This window comes from Manis javanica, chromosome 2 (assembly GCF_040802235.1).
Source record: "Manis javanica isolate MJ-LG chromosome 2, MJ_LKY, whole genome shotgun sequence".
Classification (NCBI taxonomy): domain Eukaryota; kingdom Metazoa; phylum Chordata; class Mammalia; order Pholidota; family Manidae; genus Manis; species Manis javanica.
The window spans coordinates 95724952-95751950 of NC_133157.1; the positions used below are offsets into that span (position 1 = coordinate 95724952).

The 26999-nt window shown below is 46.4% G+C and overlaps 1 long non-coding RNA gene across 1 annotated transcript; it reads left to right on the plus strand.

Annotated features, from left to right (window-relative positions):
- Window positions 1-8741: 8741 nt before the first annotated feature.
- Window positions 8742-22910, plus strand: LOC140847764 (uncharacterized). The gene is made up of 2 exons (XR_012127909.1): window positions 8742-17509; window positions 17891-22910. It is a non-coding gene; the product is annotated as an uncharacterized lncRNA (long non-coding RNA).
- The last annotated feature ends 4089 nt before the right edge of the window (window positions 22911-26999 follow it).

Here is a 26999-nt window from a genome sequence, read left to right on the forward strand (position 1 = left end):
ACAGGCGGAAAGAATGATTATTATGAGGCCTGCGATGAGCCAGAGCCAGGTGAGAAGGGGGTTTGTTAGTATTGATGAGAATCGGTTGGAATTGGAAGCAGAGTGGAGGCTGGAGGCAAGGTCGATGAGTTTGGTAATGTCAGTTTCTACAATGCCGGATTCATTGATGTAATAGCACTCTTCTCGGAGGAAGACGCAGGTGCCGCCCTTCTCGGCTGTAAGCAGATCTAGGGCCCGCCGGTTTTGAAGGGTGACTTTAGCTAGCGAAGTGACCTGTCTTCAGAGAGAGGCTAGGGAATCGGCAGTGGATGTCAGGGCTCCCTCAAGTTTGGTGTTGAGATCTCTAACTGCCCATAGAGAGTGACTCAAGGCTTCTCCCGAAAACCCTGCCCCAATGGCTGAGGTGATCAAAGAGATACCGACCATGATGTGAAGGAAAGCAGCCCTTTTTGTGCGCGAGGGCCAGGGAGGTTGGAGCTCAAGGAATTCTGCCATGCTGTAAAGTGTAAGCTGTGGGTTTAGGGTGATGAGAATGCCGGGTGTGCTGGAGTTGGGAAGCAGTGAAGTGCACTGGAGGGGGGTGGAGTTGGGCCTACACAGTGGTGGATGGTGAGATTATCTGCGTATTCTGGTTCTCATAGGGGTATGTCTGCCAGGAGGCAGAGGGGTTGTCTTTCTGCATAGGAGTAGTTGGAAATATTAAGGGGCATGGCGGCTAGCAGTGGGCGCTGTAGTGATGCGCACAAGAAACAATTGGCTGTGTTAAGGGTGTGGTTGAGAAAGATGGTGGTGTCTTGAATGAGCTGTAATGAAGAGTAGGAGAAATGGGAAGAGGGGTGGGGATAAGAAGATGAAGAGGTGCCGTCAAGAGTTTGGATAATGACTTTTTTGGAATGTCTGATATCTGATGCAACTTGAGAGATCTGGGAATGAGAGGGAACATACTTTTGAGAGATGAAGGGTACCGTGGGGGTTCGAGGACCCCCCGTTAGTAAACTGAGGCTGTGACTCTGGCAGCCCATCGAGAGTCCCAGGGATCTGGGATTGATAAGGAGGATGAATCATTGGGATATTTCATGAAACGGTTGGAGGAGTAATACTGTGGGTACTGGAAGTTACCCATGTAGTGAATGGCACAAGACCAGTAGGGACATCTCCTGTAGGTGTCTGGCCATTGCCTGCAATAGGCTTGTCTTTGGTTATAGAGGAAGCAGAGGTAGGGAGAATAAGGGTAGCTGCTAGTGAACACTTCGGTGGAGGGAGGAAAGTGGAGGTATAAAGACTCAGAGCAGCTTTTCAGAAGGCAGTCTGGTGTGGCAATGAGGGCAGTAACTTTTGTTTGATGCTGTGTGTAAGTCTGTCTGACTTTGAATCGCCATACAAAGGAGGATGGGGTGGTGGGGAAAACAATAGGAATGAGGAAAAAAAGCGAGAGAGCCGTAAAGGAGGAAAAAGTCATGATTCAGGTATGGATGGCAAAGAGGGTGAACGGGATTTTGGAGGAAAGAGGACAGTCAGGTCAGGAGTCTGGAGGGAGGGAGAGTCTGTAAACTTTTGTAGGTTAAGAGATCTTTTAGGTGATGTGGGGACAGAATGGTAAGGGGCACCCTGAATGTCAGTTTATGAGCTTCTTTCTGCAAGAGCTGTCCAGCGGCTAATTCCTGTAGGCAGGGGGCCCATCCCTGAACTGTGGGGCCTAATTGCTTGGAGAGATAAGCTACTGGGGCAAAGGATAGGCTATAATATTGGCCTAGGACTCCTAGAGCTTGACTGGACCTCTCATGAATGTATAATGAGAAGGGCTTCGACAAATCAGGAAGATGGAGAGCTGGGGCTTTTACAAGGGCTTGACGGAGCTTAATGAAGGAGTGTCAGGGTGAGGAGGATAATGGTTCTTCAGGGGGGCCCTTGATGAGGTCGTATAGGGGTCTTGCTAACAGGGAAAGGTTAGGGATCTACGCTCTAAAATACCCAGCCAGGCCTAGAAAGGAAAGGATTTCTGTCTTGGTTTTGGGAACGGGCAGGTCAGAGAGGAGCCATTTTCTGTCTAAGGTAATGGACTTTCTTTGTTGAGATATAAGGAATCTGAGGTAAGTGAGAGTAGGGGAAGAGATTTGAGCTTTGACGGGGGATACTCGGTAACTTCTGGAAGCTAGAAGGTTAAGTAGGGAGGCAGTGTCAAGTTTAGACTGTTCTCACTAGGGACTGCAGAGTAGAAGATCATCTACATATTGTAGTAAGGTGGACTCGGAGTGATCATGATTAAACTGTTTGAGGTCCTGAGCTAGAACCTGTCTAAAAATATGGGGACTATGTCAGAAGCTTTGTGGCAAAACTGTCTAAGTGAGTTGTTCAGAATGTCTTGTGTATGGGTCCATCTAGGTGAAGGCAAAGAAATCTTGGGAGGAGGGGTCTAGAGGGATAGAAAAAAAAATGTGTCCTTGAGATCTAGGACTGAGAAGTGGGATGCCGAGGCAGGGATCTGCGATAAAAGGCTGTATGGATTTGGAACTAAGGGATGGATAGGGACAACGGCCATGTTGATGAGGCAAAGGTCTTGGATGAGGCGGAAAGATCTGTTGGTTTTTTTTTTTTTAACAGCTAATATGGGGGTATTAAGCAGGGAGTGAGTGGGTCTGAGGTAATTTTTGTTTAAGAGATCTTGAATGATGGGTTGGAGGCCTATGAGGGCTGAAGTGGTTAGGGGGTATTGGGCCTGACAGATATACTGAGAGGGGTCACGTAATTTGATAGAGGCAGGAGGACATAGAGCCATGGAGGGGCTCGTAATGTCCCAAACTTTGGGATTTACAGGGTGTATGAGGGCGGAACCAGAGCTTTCATTGGGTAGAGGGGTGTTGTCGGCTATGAGGGCCATCAGAAAGGGAGTACTGGGGGCTGTGGGAGTGGATATAGTTATGGAAACGTGGAGGAGGGAAAGGATGTCTCATCTTAGAAAAGGGATGGGACACTGGGGCATAACCAGGAAGGAGTGGGAGAAAGGTATGGGATTGTCTTGGATTGTGCATAAAAGGGGGGGGGGTTTAATGGGAAAATCTGTTTACTTCTTACCCTGACTACAGGAGTAATGGCAGGTGTGGTAGGGTCCCAGTATTCTCACAAGACTGAGAAGGTGGCTCTTGTATCTAGGAGGAAGGGGATGGGGTGACCGTCTACTATTAAAGTAACACTGGGCTCCTGTTTGGTGATGGAAATGGTTGGGTGAGAAGCCCCCGGGCCCTGTCAGTCTTCTTCTGCCAGCCCCACTATGGCGGGCTTAGGATGGGGGTTGTTCGTCCAGCCTCCCCTTCGGGTGGCTGGGCAATCACACCCCCAGTGGCTCTTTTTGTGGCATCTGGGGCATGGGGTGGTATGAGATCTGGGGGAGGGGCACACCCCCCTTGACGAATGTCGTTCTTGTCCGCACTTGAAACAAGCTCTTGGGGGGCGCTTGTTTGTAGAAGGGCGCCCAGGTTGTGGTTTTATCAGTTGGGCCAACATTTGGAAATTGGCTTGATCAGCCTTTTGTTTACAGCGTTCTTTCTCCTCCTCCCGGTTATGGAAGACTTTAAAGGCCACTGTTAGGATCTCAGTGTGTGGGGTAGCGGGGCCCTGTTCTAACTTTTTGAGTTTAGCTTTAATATCAGGGTAGCTTTGAGCTAGGAAGTATGTCATAAGGACATGTCTTCCATCAGGCATTTCTGGGTTCAGGCTGGTATACTGTAATAGGGCTTGAGTGAGTCTGTCTAAGAACTCGGAGGGGGTTTCATCTCTCTTTTGAATTAAGTCTTGGAGCTTTTGAAAATTGACTACTTTGCGAGCTGCCTTTTTCAGACCTGCTATTAAGCAGGAGGCAAAAATATCTCGAGAGTGGAGACCCACGGCGGTGTTATAATCCCAGTGTGGGTCTTGTTCGGGGACAGCAGTGGGGCCAGGGGGACAGGTGGGGTCAGTCTTGTGGGTTTTGGTAGCGTGCATTTGGGTGAAGTCCCAAACTTGTCTACGCTCTTCAGGGAGGAGAGTATTGGCCAGGAGCATGAAAATGTCATGATGTGTGAGGCTGTAAGACTGGAGGGTCTATTGAAACTCCCTGATGTATGTCGTGGGATCAGTGGAAAAGGAATTTAGGCGTTTCGGTAGTTGGGCTAAATCTCTTAATGAGAAAGGGACGTGAACGCGCACAATGCTTTCCTATCCTGCTAATTCCTGGAGGGGGGTGATAATTTTGGGAGGCTCGCAAGACCGAGTCTGAGGGGGACTGAAGGTTTCTGGCTCAGTCTGTGGGGGAGTGACGCGGTCCAGCCATGCTTTGTCGAGCAAGTCTTGAAGTGCGGGGTGGGGGAGGTGGCGAAGAAAATAAAGAAAGATAGAAAGAACTGGGAGGGCTGACGCTCCCACGCATTGCCAGCCAGCAGCCCAGCTGCTTGCCTCTGCCACTCTAGTTGGGCTTGAACTCATGACTCTGAGGTTAAGAGTCCCGTGCTCTACTAACTGAGCTATAGGAGGGCTCCAGTTAGTTGCTTATGCAATGTGTAAACAGAATGTTTTTTGTTCTCTGTTCCTGCCACATCGGCAAGTGGGGGAAGGGCATAGCTAGAAGCAGAGGTGGTGTTTCTACACATCCTCAAGGTCTCCCTATTTTCAGAGTGAGGAGTCTTGGCTCGTCTTCGAGGACAAGATAAGTTTTTGTGGACAGATAACTTCTAAGGACTGCACTGGTTGTTCTCAAGCTTGTGCTTTCTTATGCTGCATTCAGACATGGGGGAAGGTGCTTTCCCATTCTGCCTACAAACATGTGAGAAGACAAAAGCGGTCTCTAACAGGGGAGAAACAGGTGATGAGGGCAAAGACGGAGGAGGCCCCTGGCAACTAGTTAAAGGGGGGCTGAAAGGCTCAGGCTTAATCCGTGGGGGACAAAGGTGGAGGAGGTGAGATGGGGGAGGAGATGGTGGGGGAGGAAGGGAGAAGGGCTATTGTAGGAGAAGAAGGGGAAGGGAGTGAACGGGAGGCTTCTGTGGGGGCGGCAGCTTGCAGGCTAGGAGAACTTGGGGGGGCGGCGGGAGGAGGAGGCGGAAAGCTTCGATATAGGGAATCTCCTTCCATTTTTTCAGGCGCTGGCAGTAGTTAAAGAGATTGCGAGTGATGTTAGGATCAAGAGTTCTCCCTACGGGCCATTGGTTGTTATTGTCTAGGGGGTCTGTTGGCCAATTTTGGGAGCAGTATTTACGGAGAAGTTTTGGTTTTATATCAGGCGTCAGGGAGAGGGTAGCCAGATGCTTAAGCAGGCATTCAAGAGGTGAACTTTCTGGGAGGGATGAGGAGGCTCCCATGGCTAAAGGACAGAGAAGAAGACAAACAGGGGAAGACGAACGGAGATCCTCGGACTGGAAGCAGACCGCAAGGAGACAGAGGGCGTCCCCGATGATCCTTGGTTGTCTGCAGAAACTCGTATACGAGTCGGAATTTCTTAGGAAGTGTGGGTCATCACCCAGACTTCCCTAAGAAGGCAGTTTGCCGGAGTCACGAGGTACCTAGCACTAGGAATTTTCGGCAGACAGAACAGATTTTGGCGGACGGAACAAAAGGAGGAGGGAGGGGGGAAGGGAGCATTCTCATCCGCAAAGGAGTCACTTCATTTATGGCTGTTGGAGGGGGGCCTGAGGGTCCACCGCAGCTGTGAAGGCCTGAGGCGGGGATTTATGACTGTCGGAGGAGGGGCCTGAGGGTCCGCCGCAGCTGTGAAGGCCTGAGGCAGGGAGAGTTCCCTCCTCGTCCCCGAGCGTCAGGGCCTTGCTGGATGATCACGGTCAATGGCACTGCGATAGCTCGGGGAAGAGTGGCCCACTCCGGGGGAAAACTTACCTAAAGGCCAGAGAGGAGTGGTGAGTGTGATGAGCCAGCGCTGGAAAAAGAGGACGAGGGCAAGCTGCTGCTGGTGTCGGGGGGAAGACGGGGCCCAGTTGGGGTGTCCCGTCTCCCGGGTTTCGGCACCAATGAAAGGAAAGGAGCGACACACAGCAGCAATTCACCGGACAGTTCCGCTTTCTTAGGGAAAGGTGCTGGGTTATATAGGAAGGGGCATAGGGTGATTGTGGTGTTACTTCTACGGGGCTGGTGGCTTTTGGCTAGGTACTGGGATTGGGAGGGGGGGCGAGAGGTGATTGGGCTTCAGGTGGCGCCGGCGGGAACCAAGGACCCCGAAGAGAAGCTGGAAGTTCGCCATCTTACTGGTGGGGGCCCTTCAATTACCCTGCCCCGAAGTCTCCTGAGCAAGTATTGATCGTACCATGATTGCAGTATTTAACCATGCACTGTCTTGTATTCCTTAAGGTTTTTTTTTTAGCTACTAAGGCTTTTTCTAAAAAGAACTTGACAATCTCACTGCCAAAGTATATCTTAAATAAGGGATTAGAGTATGAGATTTTTAAGGATTCTGATTATGAGATGTTTTCCTGACCTTACTAGGGCAGAGGCCCTAAGCTGCTGTAAATGAAAGCAAATGGCTCAGCAGAAGCTGGTGCTCCCTGATGACCTGCCATGCCACTGCAACAGAGCGCAGTTACCCTGCTTCCACACACCCTGCTCACCTTTCTGACTTCAGCCCCTCACTTCCACCCTATAGCCTGGGCACTGCTTTTTTTCATGACAGGCCTCTGCCTCAGACCCAGGTCTCCTCATTTGGGGCTAAGCCTCAGACTGTCTGGGATAGCTGCATCCTTAGCACACCCCTGGGGTAGCCCGCTTCGCCCACTGCCCCTCTTGAATTGATGACCTTGGTTCACGTGGCCTCTAGGGCAGCTCGGCAGCTCTTTGCTGCCCCCTCATGGCAATTTGTGGCATATCAGCTCTTTCAAGCAACTCAGCCATTGCCACAACTCTTTAAACTCTGGTAAGATCCTGTGGCTTAGGCTTGCCTGGAAACAAATGGTCATTTAATATTTAGTACATGAGAGTCTTTTAAGTTTCAGTATTGCTTCATTAGCGCTTACTTGCCTGTCACGTTCAGCCACTCATGATCATCTAGCCCTGCTTTTACTAATACTAATAGATCTGAAAGGCTCTCTGAGAAGGCCAGCGTTTGGTATCAGACTTTTTTTTCTTATATATAACATATATGTGTATATATATGAAAATGGGTAATGTTACTAAATGTGGGGTGAGTCATTATACTGCTCTCTTTTTCTGATCCCTCGCGTAGGTAGTAAGGGTCAGGTCTGATAGTACAATGACAGCAACGCTCACATATTAGTTTATGTAGGAAATGCCTGGCAAGTGAATCAAAAATTTTAATTTCTGGATATCACTCTTAGTGGCTAATTTTCCAGGTGGCCCAAAGATGTATATTTTTGACCAGCACCTATTATTTTCACAAGATTTCTAATGCAAATGGTTCACAACGTGCTAGTCTCCTAACCATCTTCTCTTTCTATTTATTCCATTCCTTGATTCAGCCCAAAGCGCACACTCTAAGGTTTAGAGAGAGCACCAGCCTCCCAAGGACCCAGTATAAAGACAAGTTTCTGTGGGTAAGCATCTTTTACAGGCACAAAAATCATGATCCTCTACTTGCTGTGTGATGATTGCAGTGCCCAAAATATGCCCAGACCTGCACCCGATGTGAGAGACAGTGGCGTTATTCGGTAACTCTCTTCCATGATGTACCGCCCGGGACCCTGCCACACACATATAAACAACTGAGTCCACAAGTATCTGATCCCCAGGAGAGAGGCATGTGCTGTTTAGAGTGCCTGGTGCTGTCCTTCTACAGGCCTGTACACGAGAACTTGCAGAGGTTTTTTAATTCTTGTTTGCTTGCTCAAAAAAGACTTAGACTAACTGGGCTGTAATGTTGTTGGAGCAAACACAAAAGAGATTGGGATCTCTGCCAGCTTCCACAGATGCTGACAGTGTAGGGCCCTGGCAGCTCGATGAGGGCTTGGTGGCCACGCTTCTCACACTGTCCCACATTTGGTTCACAGAGGCTCTTGTTAAAATGCAGATTCTGGTCCTGGTATTGGGTGGAGCCTGAGCATCTGCATTTTTAATGAGTTCTCTGTGATTCCACCGCTAGTCTGCAGCCTCGGGAGCCAGGCTTTCTTTCAGTTCTGCTCTGGATGCAGGCAGCTTACCTGCAATTCTGGGGTTAGTACCTGATAGCCTGCGGCTCTGGGCAAAGGGAACTTTGAGCCATAGATTTTCTTTGCATATGAAACAGTACCCCTCAAAGGGTTACTGTGAAAGTTAAAGGACAAGCAATATGGAGGTTCCTTAAAAAACTAAAAATAGAAATACCATTTGACCCGGGAATCCCACTCCTAGGAATTTACCCGAAGAAAACAAGTTCTCAGATTCATTAGGACATATGCACCCCTATGTTTATTGTGGCACTATTTACAATAGCCAAGATAATGGAAGCAACCTAAGTGTCCATCAGGAGATGAATGGATAAGGAAGAGGTGGTACATATACACAATAGAATACTACTCAGCCATAAGAAACAAATCCTGCCATTTGCAACAACATGGATGGAGCTGAAAGGTATTATGCTCAGTGAAATAAGCCAGGCGGAGGAAATACAAATGCCAAATGATTTCCCTCATTTGTGGAGTATAACAATGAAGCAAAACTGAAGGAACAAAACAGCAGCAGACTCAGAGACTCCAGGAAGGAACTAGCGGTTAGCAAAGGGGAGGGGTCGGGGAGGCCGGGTGGGGAGGGAGGGAGAAAGGGATTGAGGGGTATTATGATTGGCACACATGATGTGGAGAGGATCATGGGGAAGACAGTGTAGCACAGAGAAGACAAGTAGTGACTGTGTGGCATGTTACTACACTGAAGGACAGTGACTGCATTGGGGTATGGGGGGAGACTTGATAATATGGGTAAATGTAGTAACCACATTGTTTTTTCATGTGAAACCTTCATAAGAGTGTATATCAATAATACCTTAATAAAAAAAAAAGTTAAAGGACAGGTGCTTGTAAACCCCTGCACATGGGAGCCTTGCAACAGATGCTCTCATTGCTGCTGCTCGGCCACAGCTTCCAGAGTACCAGTGGCAGGCTGCGGCCCGTGTGTTCCGACGCTGCTTCCCAGCCTCTCAGATCATCTCCCACCTTGCACCTGTGTTCTCCCTTGCCCCAAACTCTCTTTAGTTACTGATACAATTGGAGGAGAAGGTGAGATGATGGGAGAGGGATAAGATACCATGCTGCTGGCCTTGAAGATGGAGGGGGGAACCTGAGCCAAGGCATGCAGCTCTAAGAGCAGGAAAAGACAAGGAGACCGTCTGCCCTGCAGCCTCCAGAGAGAATCGCCCCGCCAGCACCCCCTTGCCTTTAGCCCAGGAAGCCGACTTGGGACTCCTGGCCTCCAGGACTGGGAGAAAATAATGAAAACTATTATTTGACTCCTCACTGTATTTTCCTGTTTCATTAGGGCCCCACCAAGATTGTTGCCTTTTGATCACCTTACTAAAACACACAGCCTCTAAGGACAAGGACACCGCCGCCTACCTTCCACAGCTGGAGGGGGGCCGGGCATAGTAGATCGCTGCCGCTGCCTGCACATCACTCTCTGTCCCAGGAGTCTGGGCCCAGCACCAGGCTGGCTCACCCCACACCCTGCATCACAGGCTCAGCAGGATTCTGAGGGCAAACACTGACAAACCACTTCCCACCAGCACTGACAAAACAGGAAGCAGGGGACTCTTGCTCCTTTAAAAGCAAAAAGTCAGTGCTGGAAGAAGTAAGGGAATGAGCATTTGATGGTCACAGAAAGGGAACCAAAATCTGAGCGGTCTGGTCACCTGCCCAGAGCCCCTGCTCCGGCTTTCTTGTCAAGCTATGTAGCAGAAAGTTCTCATAGACCGGTGTTCCCCAACTGCACTCCCAGGACTCCAGCACCTTGGCCCTGGGAGCTCATGGAAATGCATATTCTCAGGCCTTACCCACAGACCTGCTGAGCCAGAGTCCCTGTGAGTGACTCTCAGATCCGTATGCTGTAAACCCCCCAGGAGGCCCTGGGCCGCTGCACTTCAAGAACCACTGTCCTCTACCATGCTGCTCTGAGTGCCTGAAAACCTGCCCTTAGGGCTGTTTAGATGTTGAAGCAAAGAGCCCAGTAGTTACCCGCAAAAGTATAGATTTGCATGATGAATGCAGCTAGGAGTAAAGACAGAACAGATCTGTATTTCTCATAGAAAGGAAGTTTGAGAGACAGCCAAAAAAGGATAAGCTCCACCCCTCCTCACACACTCTCAGCTCCTACTGACCACTCAGCACAACAGAGCAAATCCCCCAAGGCTGAACAGTTAGCAGAGTATGGGGAGAGGCATGAACTGCCCAGTGCTCTGAGGAGGAAAGGGGGGAGTATGGGAGACAGCACTCATCTCTTAGTTACTATTTCATATGAAGGGAGACAGGTGGAGAGTGGGATCCTGGCAATATTAAACAGTTGATACAGTTAAGGACAGGGAGTGTGGACTTGTCTAAGTTTTCTGGACTTGAGAGACCCTGCTTTCCTTTCTCCGTAATGAACTCCTGAGCTGGACCAGAAGCAGCAATTTTATTTTATAAACAATTGATCATAAAGCATAACAGAACAACTGTCACTCATATGCTAAAACCATTGGTAAGAACTTCCTGAAGACAGAACAGTTAACTAACGCCTACCAAGGATAGTTTTGTTTGATAACACCAATAAAATAGTCTGTCTGGAGAGCAAACTCAGGCAGCTTGATGAGGTAGCACCAATCAGCATATCCTTCTCTTCCTTACCTAGGTCATGTCACTGACCCCCTTCCATTTCTCAAAACACCCCTTGCTTTCCCCACACAGTGGAACACATTTCTAGGTGCTCCCAAGATTTGTGCTCCCCAATTGCAATTCTGAGACCCCCAAATAAAAGGCCTTTTCTGCTTCTCAGTTTCACCTTCCCTTGGTTGACAAAAGGAAACACAAAATTTAAAAAGAAACAGTATCCAAGGGTGACATGAAATTTGCAGTTTTCTTTAAAATATTCCTGCAAAATACGGGGAGCAGAGGGAAACAAATGAAACACGATTGGCAAAACAAACACGAAGGACCAAGGGATGAGTAGAAATAATACACCACGGCAGATCTAAGGCCTCAGAGTAATGCAGAAGTGAGGGGTCAAAATCAGAGCTGGGAAGGTGTGCAAAACTGAGACAACAAATAGCAGCCTTTCAGAATGAAGGCTGGAGGAGGACCTGAACCAGGGAGGATGGCCCCTGGGGCAGATAGGGGAGGCCCAGCCAGGCAGGCTGGGCTGAAGGCTCAAGGATGGCAGTTTCCAGGCCATAATGTGCATCAGCAGCTTTCAAAACACAGAGTAATGGGCCCCACCCAGAGATTCTGATTCTAATGTCAAAGGACGGACCTGGTGATTTACATTTCCAGCCAGTTCCAGGTGTTCCCGAAACCTCTGGTGTACTTCCAACAAGCACCAAGCCAGGTGGGATGTCTGGGACTGTGTGATGCTTGTAGAACCATTCTTGTCCCTGAATCTATTTAGATGTCTGCATGTCTCACACCCAGACCCCTTCATAGTTCTTAAGCCCCACCCTCTGCTTGGTGCTACTCCTTTTTCACCACTGAAAATAGAATCACTGGGGAATAATTGCCATCATTTACTGAGTAGTTCATATGCACTCATTGATAATATATCATACGATTTTGACACCAAACTTTGTAAGGGGATTACTAGCAGTATCCCCAGCATACAGATAAGAAGAGGTTAGCTGGCTCCTAATCACTCAGGGAGCTGGCACAAAACTAACTGTAGAAGCCATCCTAACTGTATAAAAATGAGAGAGCTGAGGGGGAGCCAAGATGGCAGCATGAGTAGGACAGTGGGAATCTCCTCCCAAAAACATATATATTTTTGAAAATACAACAAGTACAACTAATTCTAAAAGAGAGACCAGAAGACACAGGACAACAGCCAGACTACACACAAGAGCCCAGCACCTGGAGAAAGGGGTAAGATACAAGCACCGGCGGGAGGAGAGGACTCGGAGCGGGAAGGGAGAGGGAGCCCAGGACTGCTGAACACCTAGCCCTAGCCATCCGCACCAGAGCGCATGCACAGTGCATGCGTGGAGGGCTGGAAACTAGGGAAACAGGACAGCAAGACCCCTGAGCTGGTCCTGAAGCTGATGCCCCTGTGACAAAGAAAAGCAAGTGCTTTTTGAAAGTCTTAAAGGGACAGGGACGCAACAGCTGGACAGAAATAACCCAGGTCACAGTCCAGAAGCTGGAAATTCCAGAGAAACCCAGGCACACTAACCCACTGGGCAACAGCTCTGAGACCCCTCACAGAGGTAAACAGCCAAACAGCCCCCCGTTCATTACCCCTCCGGGGCCATACCAAAGCAGAGAAGCAGCCTGAGGCTGGTCATGCCCTCAGCAAGGGAGCTTCCTCCATACTGGCCGGGCAAGACACAAAGACCCAGTCTACACACAATTGCCCAACACAAGCCACTAGGGATTGCAGTTGTCCCAGTAAAGAAAGGCCAGTAGCAAGAGGAAAGTTTGGCTCTCCCAGCTGACAGTCAATAGCACCTGTCAACATAAAAAGGCAAAAAAATTTGATCCAGACAAGACTAAGCCAGACAGCTTCGGCATCTGCTACATCTTCCCCTGAGAAGGAACCTGGGAGATAGATTTAACCAGTCTTCCTGAAAAGGAATTCAAAACAAAAGTCATAACCATACTGATGGACTTGCAGAGAAATATGCAAGAACTAAGGAAGAAGAATACAGAAATAAAACAAGCTCTGGAAGGACTTCAAAACAGAATGGGCGAGATGCAAGGGACCATTAATGGACTAGAAAACAGAGAACAGGAAAACAGAGAAGCTGATGCAGAGAGATAAAAGGATCTCCAGGAATGAAATAATTCTAAGAGAGCTGAGTAATCAACTGAAACGGAACAATATCTGCATTATAGGGTACCAGAAGAAGAAGAGAGAGTAAAAGGGATAGAAAGTGTCTTTGAAGAAATAATTGCTGAAAACTTCCCCAAACTAGGGGAGGAAATGGCCTCTCAGACCACAGAGGTACACAGAACTCCCATGACAAGGGATCCAAGGAGGGCAACACCAAGACACATAATTAAAATGGCAAAGATCAAAGACAAGGACAAAGTATTAAAGGCAGCCACAGAGAAAAAAAAGGTCACCTACAAAGGAAAACCCATCAGGCTATCATCAGAATTCTCAACAGAAAACCTTACAGGCCAGAAGAGAATGGCATGATATACTTAATGCAATGAAACAGAAGGGCTTTGAACCAAGACTACTGTATCCAGCACAATTATCATTTAAATATGAAGGAGGGATTAAACAATTCCCAGACAAGCAAAAGTTGAGGGTATTGCCCTCCCACAAACCACCTCTACAGGGCATCTTACAGGGACTGCTCTAGATGGGAGCACTCCTAAAAAGAGCACAGGACAAAACACCCAACATATGAAGAAGCGAGGAGGAGGAATAAGAAGGGAGAGAAATAAAGAATCATCAGACCGTGTTTATAATATCCTCAACAAGCAAGTTAAGTTAGACAGTAAGATAGTAAAGAAGCTAACCCTGAACCTTTGGTAACCACAAACTTAAAGCCTGCAATGGAAATAGGTACATACCTTTCAATAATCACCCTAAATGTAAATGGACTGAATGCACCAATCAAAAGACACAGAGTAATAGAATGGATAAAAAAGCAAGATCCATCCATATGCTGCTTACAAGAGACTCACCTCAAACCCAAAGACGTGCACAGACTTAAAGCCAAGGGATGGAAAAAGATATTTCATGCAAACAACAGGGAGAAAAAAAGCAGGTGTTGCAATACTAGTATCAGAGAAAATAGACTTCAAAACAAAGAAAGTAACAAAAGATAAAGAAGGACATTACATAATGATAAAGGGCTCAGTCCAACAAGAGGATATAACCATTATAAATATATATGTACCCAACACAGGAGCACCAGCATATGTGAAACAAATACAGAACTAAAGGAGGAAATAGAATGGAATGTATTCATTTTAGGAGACTTCAACACACCATTCACTCCAAAGGACAGATCCACCAGACAGAAAATAAGTAAGGACACAGAGGCACTGAACAACACACTAGAACAGATGGACCTAATAGACATCTATAGAAGTCTACACCCAAAACCAGTAGGATATACATTCTTCTCAAGTGCACATGGAACATTCTCCAGAATAGACCACATACTAGGCCACAAAAAGAGGCTCAGTAAATTCCAAAAGATTGAAATCCTACCAACCAACTTTTCAAACCGCAAAGGCATAAAACTAGAAATAAATTGTACAAAGAAAGCAAAAAGGCTCACAAACACATGGAGGCTTAACAACACGCTCCTAAATAATCAATGGATCAATGACCAAATCAAAATGGAGATCCAGCAATATATGGAAACAAACGACAACAACAACACAAAGCCCCAACTACTGTGGGATACAGCAAAAGCAGTCTTAAGAGGAAAGTGTATAGCAATCCAGGCATATTTAAATAAGAAAAAACAATCCCAAATGAATGGTCTAATGTCACAATTACCTAAATTGGAAAAAGAAGAACAAATGAGGCCTAAGGTCAGCAGAAGGAGGGACATAATAAAGATCAGAGAAGAAATAAATAAAATTGAGCAGAATAAAACAGTAGCAAAAATCAATGAAACCAAGGGCTGGTTCTTTGAGAAAATAAACAAAATAGATAAGCCTCTAGCCAGACTTATTAAGAGGAAAAGAGAGTCAACATAAATCAACAATTAGAAATGAGAAAGGAAAAATCATGACGGACCCCACAGAAATACAGTGAATTATTAGAGAGTACTATGAAAACGTATATGGTAACAAGCTGGGAAACCTAGGAGAAATGGACAACTTCCTAGAAAAATACAACCTTCCAAGACTGACCCAGAAAGAAACAGAAAATCTAAACAGACCAATTACCAGCAACGAAATTAAAGCGGTAATCAAAAAACTACCAAAGAACAAAACCCCTGGGCCAGATGGATTTAGCTCGGAATTTTATCACACATACAGGGAAGACATAATACCCATTCTCCTTAACGTTTTCCAAAAAATAGAAGAGGAGGGAATACTCCCAATCTCATTCTATGAAGCTAACATCACCCTAATACGAAAACCAGGCAAAAACCCCACCAAAAAAGAAAACTACAGACCAATATCCCTGATGAACTTAGATGCAAAAATACTCAACAAAATATTAGCAAACCAAATTCAAAAATACATCAAAAGGATCGTACACCATGACCAAGTGGGATTCATCCCAGGGATGCAAGGATGGTACAACATTCTAAAGTCCATCAACATCACCCACCACATCAACAAAAAGAAAGACAAAAACCACATGACCATCTCCATAGATTCTGAAAGAGCATTTGACAAAATACAGCATCCATTCATGATAAAAACTCTCAGCAGAATGGGCATAGAGGGCAAGTACCTCAACATAATAAAGACCATATATCATAAACCCACAGCCAACATTATCCTGAACAGTGAGAATCTGAAAGCTTTTCCCCTGAGAATGGGAACTAGACAGGGATGCCCACTCTCCCCACTGTTATTTAACATAGTACTGGAAGTCCTAGCCACGGCAATCAGACAAAACAAAGAAATACAAGGAATCCAGATTGGTAAAGAAGAAGTTAAACTGGCACTATTTGCAGATGACATGATACTGTACATAAAAAACTCTAAAGACTCCACCCCAAAACTACTAGAACTGATATCGGAATACAGCAAAGTTGCCAGGTACAAAATTAACACACAGAAATCTGTAGCTTTCCTATACACCAACAGTAAACCAATAGAAAGAGAAATCAGGAAAACAACTCCATGCACAATTGCATCAAAAAGAATAAAATACCTAGGAATAAACCTAACCAAAGAAGTGAAAGACCTATACTCTGAAAACTAAAAGTCACTCTTAAGAGAAATTAAAGGGGACACTAACAAATGGAAACTCATCCCATGCTCATGGCTAGGAAGAATTAATATCGTCAAAATGGCCATCCTGCCCAAAGCAATATACAGATTTGATGCAATCCCTATCAAATTACCAGCAACATTCTTCAATGAACTGGAACAAATAATTCAACAATTCATATGGAACCACCAAAGACCCCGAATAGCCAAAGCAATCCTGAGAAAGAAGAATAAAGTAGGGGGGATCTCACTCCCCAACTTCAAGCTCTACTATAAAGCCATAGTAATCAAGACAATTTGGTACTGGCACAAGAACAGAGCCACAGACCAGTGGAACAGACTAGAGACTCCAGACATTAACCCAAAGATATATGGTCAATTAATATTTCATAAAGGAGTCGTGGATATACAATGGCAAAATGACAGTCTCTACAATAGATGGTGCTGGCAAAACTGGACAGCTACATGTAGGAGAATGAAACTGGACCATTGTCTAACCCCATATACAAAAGTAAATTCAAAATGGATCAAAGACCTGAATGGAAGTCATGAAACCATTAAACTCCTGGGAAAAAACAAAGGCAAAAACCTCTTAGACATAAACATGAGTGACCTCTTCTTGAACATATCTCCCCGGGCAAGGAAAACAAAAGCAAAAATGAACAGGTGGGACTATATTAAGCTGAAAAGCTTCTGTACAGCAAAAGACACCATCAATAGAACAAAAAGGAACCCTACAGTATGGGAGAATATATTTGTAAATGACAGATCCAATAAAGGCTTGACGTCCAAAATACATAAAGAGCTCATATGCCTCAACAAAGAAAAAACAAATAATCCAATTAAAAAATGGGCAGAGGAACTGAACAGTTCTCCAAAAAAGAAATACAGATGGCCAACAGACACATGAAAAGATGCTCCACATTGCTAATTATCAGAGAAATGCAAATTAAAACTACAATGAGGTATCACCTCACACCAGTAAGGATGGCTACCATCCAAAAGTCAAACAACAACAAATGTTCGCGAGGCTGTGGAGAAAGGGGTACCCTCCTACACTGCTGGTGGGAACGTAAATTAGTTCAGCCATTGTGGAAAGCAGTATGGAGGTTCCTCAAAATGCTCAAAACAGACTTACCATTTGACCCAGGAATTCCACTCCTAGGAATTTACCCTATGAACGCAGCAATCAAGTTTGAAAAAGACAGATGCACCCCTATGTTTATTGCAGCACTATTTACAATAGCCAAGAATTGGAAGCAACCTGAATGCCCATCGGTAGATGAATGGATAAAGAAGATGTGGAATATTACTCAGCCATAAGAAGAGGGCAAATCCTACCATTTGCAGCAACATGGATGGAGCTGGAGGGTATTATGCTCAGTGAAATAAGCCAAGTGGAGAAAGAGAAATACCAAATGATTTCACTCATCTGTGGGATATAAGAACAAAGGAAAAACTGAAGGAACAAAACAGCAGCAGAATCACAGAACCGAAGAATGGACTAACAGGTACCAAAGGGAAAGGAACTGGGGAGGATGGGTGGGTAGGGAGGGATAAGGGGGGGGAGAAGAAGGGCATATTAAGATTAGCATGCATAATGGGGGTGGTGGGAGAAAGGGGAGGGCTGTACAACACAGAGAAGACAAGTAGTGATTCTAAAACATATTGCTATGCTGATGGACAATGACTGTAAAGGGGTTTATAGGGGGGACCTGGTATAGGGGAGAGCCTAGTAAACATAATATTCTTCATGTAAGTGTAGATTAATGATAACAAAAAAAAAGAAAAAAAAAGCAGTTTCTCCTGTGTGGTGACCTCCAATGAGTTCTACACAATGGTATAAAGGGCATATCAAAGTGTGGGCAAAGGGTCTGTTTGTGTTTACACAGAGGATCAACGCCTAATTGGGCTACCCAGAAAATGAACTAAGATACAATATGAAGAAGAACTTCCAACATCAGCACTCTCTGGAAGAATCATACCAGAAGATGAACATCAAAAATCCTCAACAAAGATCCAGGCGCTGCTACAGTTGTAGCTGTATTCATCCCACCGGTTCCTGGACTTGCCATTGGAATGAAGGAGGAGATATCTAAGCTGGCCTGTGCATACAGTAAAACAACAAATTTGACTGGATCTATACTGTTGGAACTCAACCAAGAATTAGGAGAAGTGCAAGTTGTAGCGCTCCAAAATCTTACAACTACAGAATATCTACTGTTAAAAGAACATACAGGATGTGAACAGTTTCCAGGAATGGGTTGTTTTAACTTGTCTGATATCTCTCAGACTGTTTAAATTCAGTTGGACAATATCCATCATATCATAGATAAGTTCTCACAAATGCCTAGGATGCCTAACAGGTTTTCTTGGTTTCACTGGAGATGGCTGGTAATTATAGGTCTGCTTTGGTTATGTAACTATATTCATATTATGTTCATGTGTGTGCACAATTTAATTAGTGGTTTAAAACCTATACATGCTGAAGTTACTCTACAAGAAGATATGTCAAAGAAATAATCAATCTTCCCATGTTTTCATCCGTCTGCTACTTCTATAGCTTTTCTTCTTCCTTCCTAATTACAACCCTTAAATAGAATTCATGCCTTATATTGAATTTACCGAGTATCATAATTCTTCCAAGTGCTAAAGATACCTCAAGACAAATGCTGGGCATAGAAGCCACAGGGCATAAATCTGCAAAGAAGTAAAAAGCTAATCTTTTCAAACAATATTGCCTCTCTCTCTCACTTACCAACTTTACATTTCCCTGTATGGCCCCGGAAGATGACTGGTTAGCCAGAGATGGGTAAGATTCCTCAAGGGAGGAACAACCTAAGACAGGCACAGTTGCAGGGGGGCCATCAGGTGAGAAATTGGGGATCAAAAGAGGTGAGGCTTAGAACCTCACCCCCCCTGTTTTGAGAGAAATCTGCATCCGTGGATGTTTTTTTGCCCTTATCTAGCTTGGATTAACACGTAGTCTACAGGCACAGACCTGATCATCTACATTTCCTCTCTTACAACACTAAACTATGTTTTCTACCTTTATCTTGTATCTACCTACCACTTCAGCATTTTATTAAAAATAATAATAATAATAAGGGAGAAATGTGGGATTCACATATAAATCAAGTATAAAAATCAAATGAATATTCATATTTGACCTGATTGTTTATAGTTCATAATGCGTGATCAAAACCGAAAGTTTCTGTGATGACTGCCCTTGTACTGTTCACCATGTAAGAACTTATTCACTATGTAAGAATTTGTTCTCCATGTAAGAACTTGTTCGTTATGCTTCAGAAGATTGGAGACTGATGAGAATTAGGCTTTGGGTGGATTAATGATTGTGCATTGAGCATTGAGTCCCCTATACAGAATTTTATTGTTGTTAACAACCATTTGATCAATAAATATGAGAGATGCCCTCTCAAAAAAAAAATGAGAGAGCTATAACCCTTCAGAAGCAAGAATTCCGATTTGCCCCATGGTAAAACAAAATCCGTTAGGTAGCAAAGTACCTCATATCAAGCTTTTATTTAGCTGTCAGTTCTTTTCAAAGAGAAACTAGACAGAGATGGTTCCATCTTTAATGAAAGCTTGGATGTGACTCATTTCCTTTTAAAGGAGAATTTAATTGAGATGCCTCCTAGTTTTCTCTAAGAAGCCCTGCTTTGGGACAATCTTCAGAAAATATCAAATAGAAATTAGAGGAGAGCCCTCCGTTGATCATTTGCTCCCTATGATATGCACGAATGACCCAGGTGTGGTAAGCCTACTTGTTTGCAGCTCTGATCCTAGAGACAAAACCTGTCTAGGTTCAGTGCTGGGCTAGTCCAGTTGGATAGAAAAGTTGGAAACAACTGATGTGTCCCACATATTATTTATGTAATCCATAAATTAAATACCATGCAGCACTTACATCCCATATAGCTCAGAAAAGTTTTAGAATATTTAACATCATGTACAGGATATGTTCTTAAATGAAAAAAAAGTCAGTTTAAAACAATTTAAAAATTTGTTGTCTTAGGCTGGCATCTTAGTTTGGGTTCCCACAGCAGCGGACTGCAAGTCAGGAGTTCAAGTTCAAGCAGCTTGTTTGGGAGGCACCACAGATGCCCGGCAGAGGAGACAGGCAGTGCACTGGGAAAGGCTGCCATCTCATGCAGGGCACCGTGGTGGGCACACGCCTCAGTCCCTCCAGGAACCGAGGTCAGAGGCATCACAGCCCCGAGTTATCCCATAGAAGGGTAAGGAGCTGGGAGCAGTTAAACTCAATGCCGGTCAGCTTTTCTTTGAAGGCTGTTCCTAGGGGCCACTGAGTATCTGGCACTGCTAGCTTGCCAAAAACAGATGTAGAATAGGCTCTGCACCCCCCTCAGTCCCCCAAAAACCCTCAGGGTAGAGAAGCTTGTGTGGCATCTGGACTCAGGCCAGGGTGACTATTGTGGTAAAGGCTAAAGGGCATCTGCAGAGCCCCCTGGCCATCCGCTGCGCCTGGATGGAGCTCCCGGCAGAAGCTCAGTGCTCCCCATTGGCAGAAATGCAACCCAGGGAGCAGGAGTGAGGCAGGGAACTGAGGTTCACGGCAGCGCAAAGGTTCATGTCCATACTGGCCATCACTGGGTAGCAAGTACAGTTGTCACCTGTCTGAACTGCTGCATCCCAGGACAGTCTGACTCAGAGGAGGGGGACACTAGCCTTTGGCTTCCACATCTCACTGCAGAGAGCTTTTTCCCAGGGTGTACCAGCCCCTCATCACTTCCAGAGTCTGCATGTGGGGGTGCCAAGGGAGTCTCATGGCCTTTCAGACCTCAAAATAAGAGGGAAACCAAGAGCAGGAGGCAAGAGGCACCCTGTGTGGGCAGGAGGACAGGCACAGCAGGCTGGCACAGGGTGAAGCTGGTGGGGTCCACAGCCTTGGCTGCCCCAGGGCAGAAGAGCAGCCGGGAGTCTCAGAGACAGGCCAGGCCCGGTCCTGAGATGCTGCCTGAGACACGCCGGACACATCTTTGTTTAATAAATATGTATACGCAATGCACATAAAATACACACATGTACAAACGGGCACACATAAAAAAGACAAGAGTTAAAAAAAAACAGGTGATGGAAATCCAGCCAAATTTTATTCCCTCCTGTACTCTTTAATATATGATATATATTTAAGCTTTATACAATAAAGGTATTTTGATTTTATAGTAGGTAAATTCATGTGAACAGTTTTAGAAAGGAAAACAGTAGTAAATGTTTATATTCAAGTTAAACTGGTTTAAGAAAAGGATTATTCCATGTTTTACTTGATGCATAGACATAGTTGTCTCCTTCAATAAAGGTTTAGTCTCTTAGGATATTGTTTAAAAAGCAACAAAAAATTGTTTTTCAAATGTGAGAAGTTTAACTCCTGCCTTATAATAGAATCATTTTCCAAGTAACTTGAAAACACTTGTTTATATACCTTGCATCATTCATTTATTCACTCACTGGATTAGCTAATAGCTGTTATTCACCAAAGGCCATCTGAGCCCCACTCCGAGGAAGGTGTTGGCCAGTCGCTGGTGGTAACAAGAGTCAGGAAGACCTGCCTGCACCTGGGGCTGCCCCGGGGGGGGGACGAGGCAGCTCGCTGCAGAGGAAGCAGGTGCCCCCGGGCGTCCGCGCGCTTCCTCACCTCTCCCGGCTTCCACTGTGGCGGAGTTGGGGCTGCATGACCAGTTCTTCCCAGTGAGCTGTGACCAGAAGCGATGCGTATCCCTCTGGGCCTAGGGCAGCTGTGGACGGGGGACCCCTCCACCTTCCTCTTTTCCTGAGCACACTGCTGGATGATGAGTGTAAGAGGGACGGGGCCACAGCCCTGTCACCAACTGGGCATAAGGTGCAAATCTTGAGTGTGCTACGCTCCTGAGATTTTGCGGGTTGTTACACGGTGTAGCCATGTTTAGCCTGATTAACACATAGATGTATAAGCAATTACAGTACACCGTGTAATAACATAACAAGAGGTGAATTCAGTGTGCTGCTGAAACAAGAAAAAGGTGCATCAATAAAGCTGGAGTCGCTGCTTATGCCTCCAGGACTGTCCCGAATCCCCACGCAGGAGCAGCTTTCCCCACAGCCTGCACTGAACGCAGGCCCTGTCCTCACTCTGGAGGCCCCGGGACGGACGGGCGTGTGGGTCACTGTTGTGCAGTGAACATGCAACAGAAGCACATCCAAACACTTTGCCATCGAAACCCAAGGACGCCACCGTGTGACGCCCTTGTTCTGCGGTGCCTCTCGCCTCAGGAGGGCTGTCCTAGCAGCCCCCGGTGGGGCCCGCAGCCATCTGACCCCCCGAAATCACCGCGGCGCTTCTCCTCCACCCCGAACAGGACCACGCGAGAGGGGCCCCGGAGTCCGCGATACCCTCCCTCGTATCCGCAGCCTCAGCCTGACTGTAAGAAGACGGACAGACCACAGTGAGCGGCATTTTCCACAAAATATCTGACCAGGACTTCTCGAAAGTGTTAAGATTTAAAAAAACACAAGGAAAGACTAAGCAGCTGTCAGATTCTGAAGGAAACCAAGTTGACATTATGACTCTGGGCATCACTGTATCCTTATGGAATCCTGGAACAGAAACAGACCACTTTACTGGGAAAACTGGTGCCAAGGGAATGAAGCCTGGGGTCTGGTTCAGTGTTGCACCACGTATTCATGGTTTTGGTAAGTATGCCGTGGTGCACAAGAAGTTAGCATTAGGGGAAGCTGAGGAAAGTGTCTGCCGGACCTCTGGGTACTAACTTTGTAAATCTTCCATAAATCTAAAATTATTAAAAAAGAAAAACGTTGAAGAAAGGAAGATGGAAAGTGGTTAATGAAATTGACAATGGAGAAAAGGAGAAATAAAGATACCTGTGAGAAAGCTCATGTATGTGTATGGGTGAACTTTATCTACTGGGATGTTGGTGACGGGGGAGCATCTGGCCTGTATGCACGTCTGCGGGGTTGGTGTGTGCGGGCGGAGGGCTTTGGCACACAGCTCTACTGCGAAGGAACCCGTGAGCCAGGTGAGCATGACCACACGGGTGAACACCTTGAAGCTTGGCCCTTATGCACCTCGCTCATCTAGGCTGGGGTCCACTTTCCAAAGGAGGCGCAGGAGGCACCTGGACTCAAACCAGAAACCTCTTGATCTGCAGTTAAATGCTCTACCACTGAGCTATTGCCCCAGATTACAAAGGCTCTTATAAAAGCATTTACTCCAGTTTTATGAGCTATATTATACTTCAGAAATGCCTTCTGTAGTCAGGTCCCTCACAGATTTACATTCACCCCTTTTCCCTTTCTAACCACACCACCCCCTGCTTTTCCCAGAGCTTGCACACACATGGTGCTCCCTGCCGCTAAAGCTCAGTGCTGTATTCCCCAGCTCTTAACATGACTGTGGCCAAAACTGTGCGAGGGCCCACAGTGCTGTGCCTACCCCATCTTGGTTGGTGACACTACTGTGCCCTCTGTCATTTGGCCAAAACACAGCCCTGGGCCTTGGCCTCCCCCTGTATTCCTGTTGACCACTGAGCTCTGGCGTCTCTCCGCACCCTGCCCTGCAGTGTCACCACCTCCTGAACGGCTTCCCAGCCTCCTCCCTGCACATCATCCCTCCGAGTAGCCTGTGTTAACACAGAATCTGTCCATCCCTTTTTAATTCCTTTATGAAAACTGCAAGTCTCTGAGCACAACAAGCAAAGTTCTTTAATTCTGAATCCTGCTCCGTCTCTTCAGCTCAGGCTTCAGCTTCATGCTGAACACCCTCCCCACATTCTGTGCTCCAACTGCCTCCAGCTGCATCCTTCTGGCTGCAGCCCCTGCCTGCCCAGTTTCCTCTGCCGGGAACTGGACTGTGTTCCCCACACCCCTGTCTTCTGCCCAGTGTGACATCATTCATCTTGCAAACTCTGGCCTGCCATCAGCCCCTCCCGGAGGCCTCCTGCAGCCTCCTCTCCTCCAGGCACAGTGACTGCTGCCTCCTCTGTGTCCCCAGGGATGGCTCAGCTCAGCACAGCTCACACCACTCTGATCTGTGCCACAGGCCTGCATCCTGGCCGAGGGCACACCGAGACCGGGGCACATGGTTGGCACAGTTCTGGCACATAGTCAGTGCTCACTGTATGTTGTTCAAGCTGATCTGAAGACTCAGTAGCACCTGCACTACTGGCAGGATGCAGACCTGGGCTAAGGGGTGACCCCTGCACCATGCCTCACCTGGAATGGAGGCACCCACCCTGGGGATGCCCAGCTGCACAGAGGAACTGGGGCTGGAAAGCTAATAGGAATTCCTTGACTTTAGAGCAGTTTCCCAACCTTTTGGCCAGGTCAATCTTAGCCCTAGGAATTTTGGGAACAGACTGTGCCCTGACTGTCCCGATGACACTGCCAGTCACTGAGTTGCTGAGATGGCCTTGCAGCTGAAAGGACCTAAAACTCCAGGGACAGTCCTAGCACCTTGGGAGCATTGTGAATTCATCATAGTGCTTTTAACACTAGGAGAACTGTATGAGTGGTAGAATGAAGTGCACTGAGTGTGTGCTCTGAGTTCAAATCCTGTACCTGCTCTCTGTAGCTCTGCGCTTCTCCAAGTCTCAGCCTCCTCATGTAAAATGGGGATACTGATAGTATGAATCTTTTAAAATTTTGGCAAGAAATGGAGAAGACAATCAATGTAAAGAACCCAGACTTGTGCCTGGTATATACACAGAGACATTAGTATTATTTTTCAAGTGGCTGTGAGCTACAGAAGACTAAAGTCAATATCAATCCATGTCCCTCTGAGGCAAAGATAGTCACTGTAGGAGGAGCTCCTAGATGTGAACCACAGACTTCCTGATCTGCAGTCAAGTGCTCCACCCCTGACCCATGTGCTCTGTTGGGTAAGCTGCTCTTATAGTCTCTTCATATTCTGGGTCTGAAAACCTCCAGTGACCCACGGGAGCTGTAATTAGAGAGAAGGCTGCCGGGAAGAGTGTGGGTGTCACAAGTCCTAGAAGAAGTGCATTATGAGAAAGACCAGACTCCTGAGAACCACATTCTCTGAGCCGAGAACTTAGGCTTTCCAGTAGCCAAAGCCTCTCTTGTACTCCAGTCTCACAAAGAGTTAATCTCAGTTCCAGATAAAAACCATCAGCTCTTCCACAAACAGCAAAACCAGTGTCAAGAGGCTGACTGGCTTCCCACCATGCTTCCCTTAGCCACGGCTCCTGGCCGCTTAGATTCTCATTTCTCTTCAGGACTTCACAGAACTGTGCTAGTAACTGGCACTCAATAGATATTTGTTGCATTAAATTGATTCTGGAAAAGTATGTATGCATATGATTTGTGTGAGATAGTTTTTCTAAGCCATAACTGTAAGATGATTTTAGCCACACAGAAACAGATGGTCTGTGAGTTGCGCTCTTATGCAACAAAACTTGCCTGCAACTTGGAAGATTGTAGACTCTAAAAGGTCATTTGATGAAGAGAATCAGGCTCCAAACAAGATCCTCTTAATCAATTAAATAAGTTATTTATCCTCACCGTACCCACCACCAAAGAGTCCTTTTCAACTTCCAAACACGGCCACAACTGGGGCCACTGTATCTCTAGACTTCACGGACATCTCTTCTCATCCTGTAAACCGTTCAGCAGTTTCTTAGGGAAACCTTGTGTGTGTGTGTGCGCGCGCGCGCGCACCTGGCCATTTCTTAGGGAAACCTTGTATGTGTGTGTGTGTGTGTGCGCGCACCTGGCCGAGTGTGTGTGTGTGTGTGTGCGGGCGCGCGCGCGCACACCTGGCCGAAAGCCTCTCTCCTGCCGGGCTCCCAGATCACATGCATCAATTAGGTCTCTTCAAAGGACCCTGAGCTGGGTGGCCAGTGTGTGCCCAGGCCACGGTGGCCAGGAGCCCAGCGGGCAGGAGAGCCCCTGCTCTGTTTCTCGCCTGCCTCAGGCTGGGATGGAGGCTGCAAAGTGAATCACAGTGCACACTCTGCTCCTCATTCTTTTCTTGCCCTGGACATCCATGGGAGCTGAGACTCCAGCAGTAACAGATGTGCTGTGTCCTTGCTGAAGAACCCCAGAGGTGGAAGGGATTTACAGATCACATATTCCAACCACTAATTTTGCAGACCAAGAAACATGGATGGAGGGAAGCTGAGCGGCCTCATTTAAAATCACAGACCTACCAGCAGCAGGAACTGAGCCATGGTCCACCCCACCCCCAGCTCCTTAGAGGCAGGGCCCTTCAGAAGCACCCAGTGCCTGGAATAGTGCAGGTACTCAGTGCATGTGTGTTTGATGATAAATGTCAAAGTGCAGTCTTACACATGTAGGCCAGACACCCAGGTTCTGACCCTGAAGGCCCTGTAGCCCAGCAGCTCCCCAGAAGGCGGGGCTGGGTTTAGTCACCCATCACCTTCTTTTTCTCACTCACAGTATTTCTCAAGCTTCATCGTTCACTTTCCAGTGTCACAGTTTTTACCATATTCGAGTGTCTCCTACAATAGTATTTACTTACTATTTGCCTTGAAAACAACCCACTGTTTTTTATTTAGTCTCATCCTAAGCAATAATAGCCTCAAAGATGCCAATTTTGTTTCATTCTACTGCACCCTAAAATACCTACATCACTGTTGATATATGTTAGAATTGTATTTATCGCATGTTGCTCTTGCAACTTGCCATACATGATTCTACACACTTTACAAAGTCATTTAATCTTTAAAACAACCCACAGAGAGAGGAGCTCTCATTATTGTCTTTAGAATGAGGAAGCCAAAGCACAGGGAAGTTGAATAACTTACCCAAGGCCACACGTCTGGTAATCAGTCCACGCCCCCAGAGTCACCTTTGAACCCCTCGGTGGTAACTACAGCGCCATGGTCAATTTTGTGTCAACTTGACTGGGCCACAGGATACCCAGGCATTTGGCCACATATTATTCTGGGCATATCAGGATGAGAGTAAGGTCTGAACAGTAGGCTA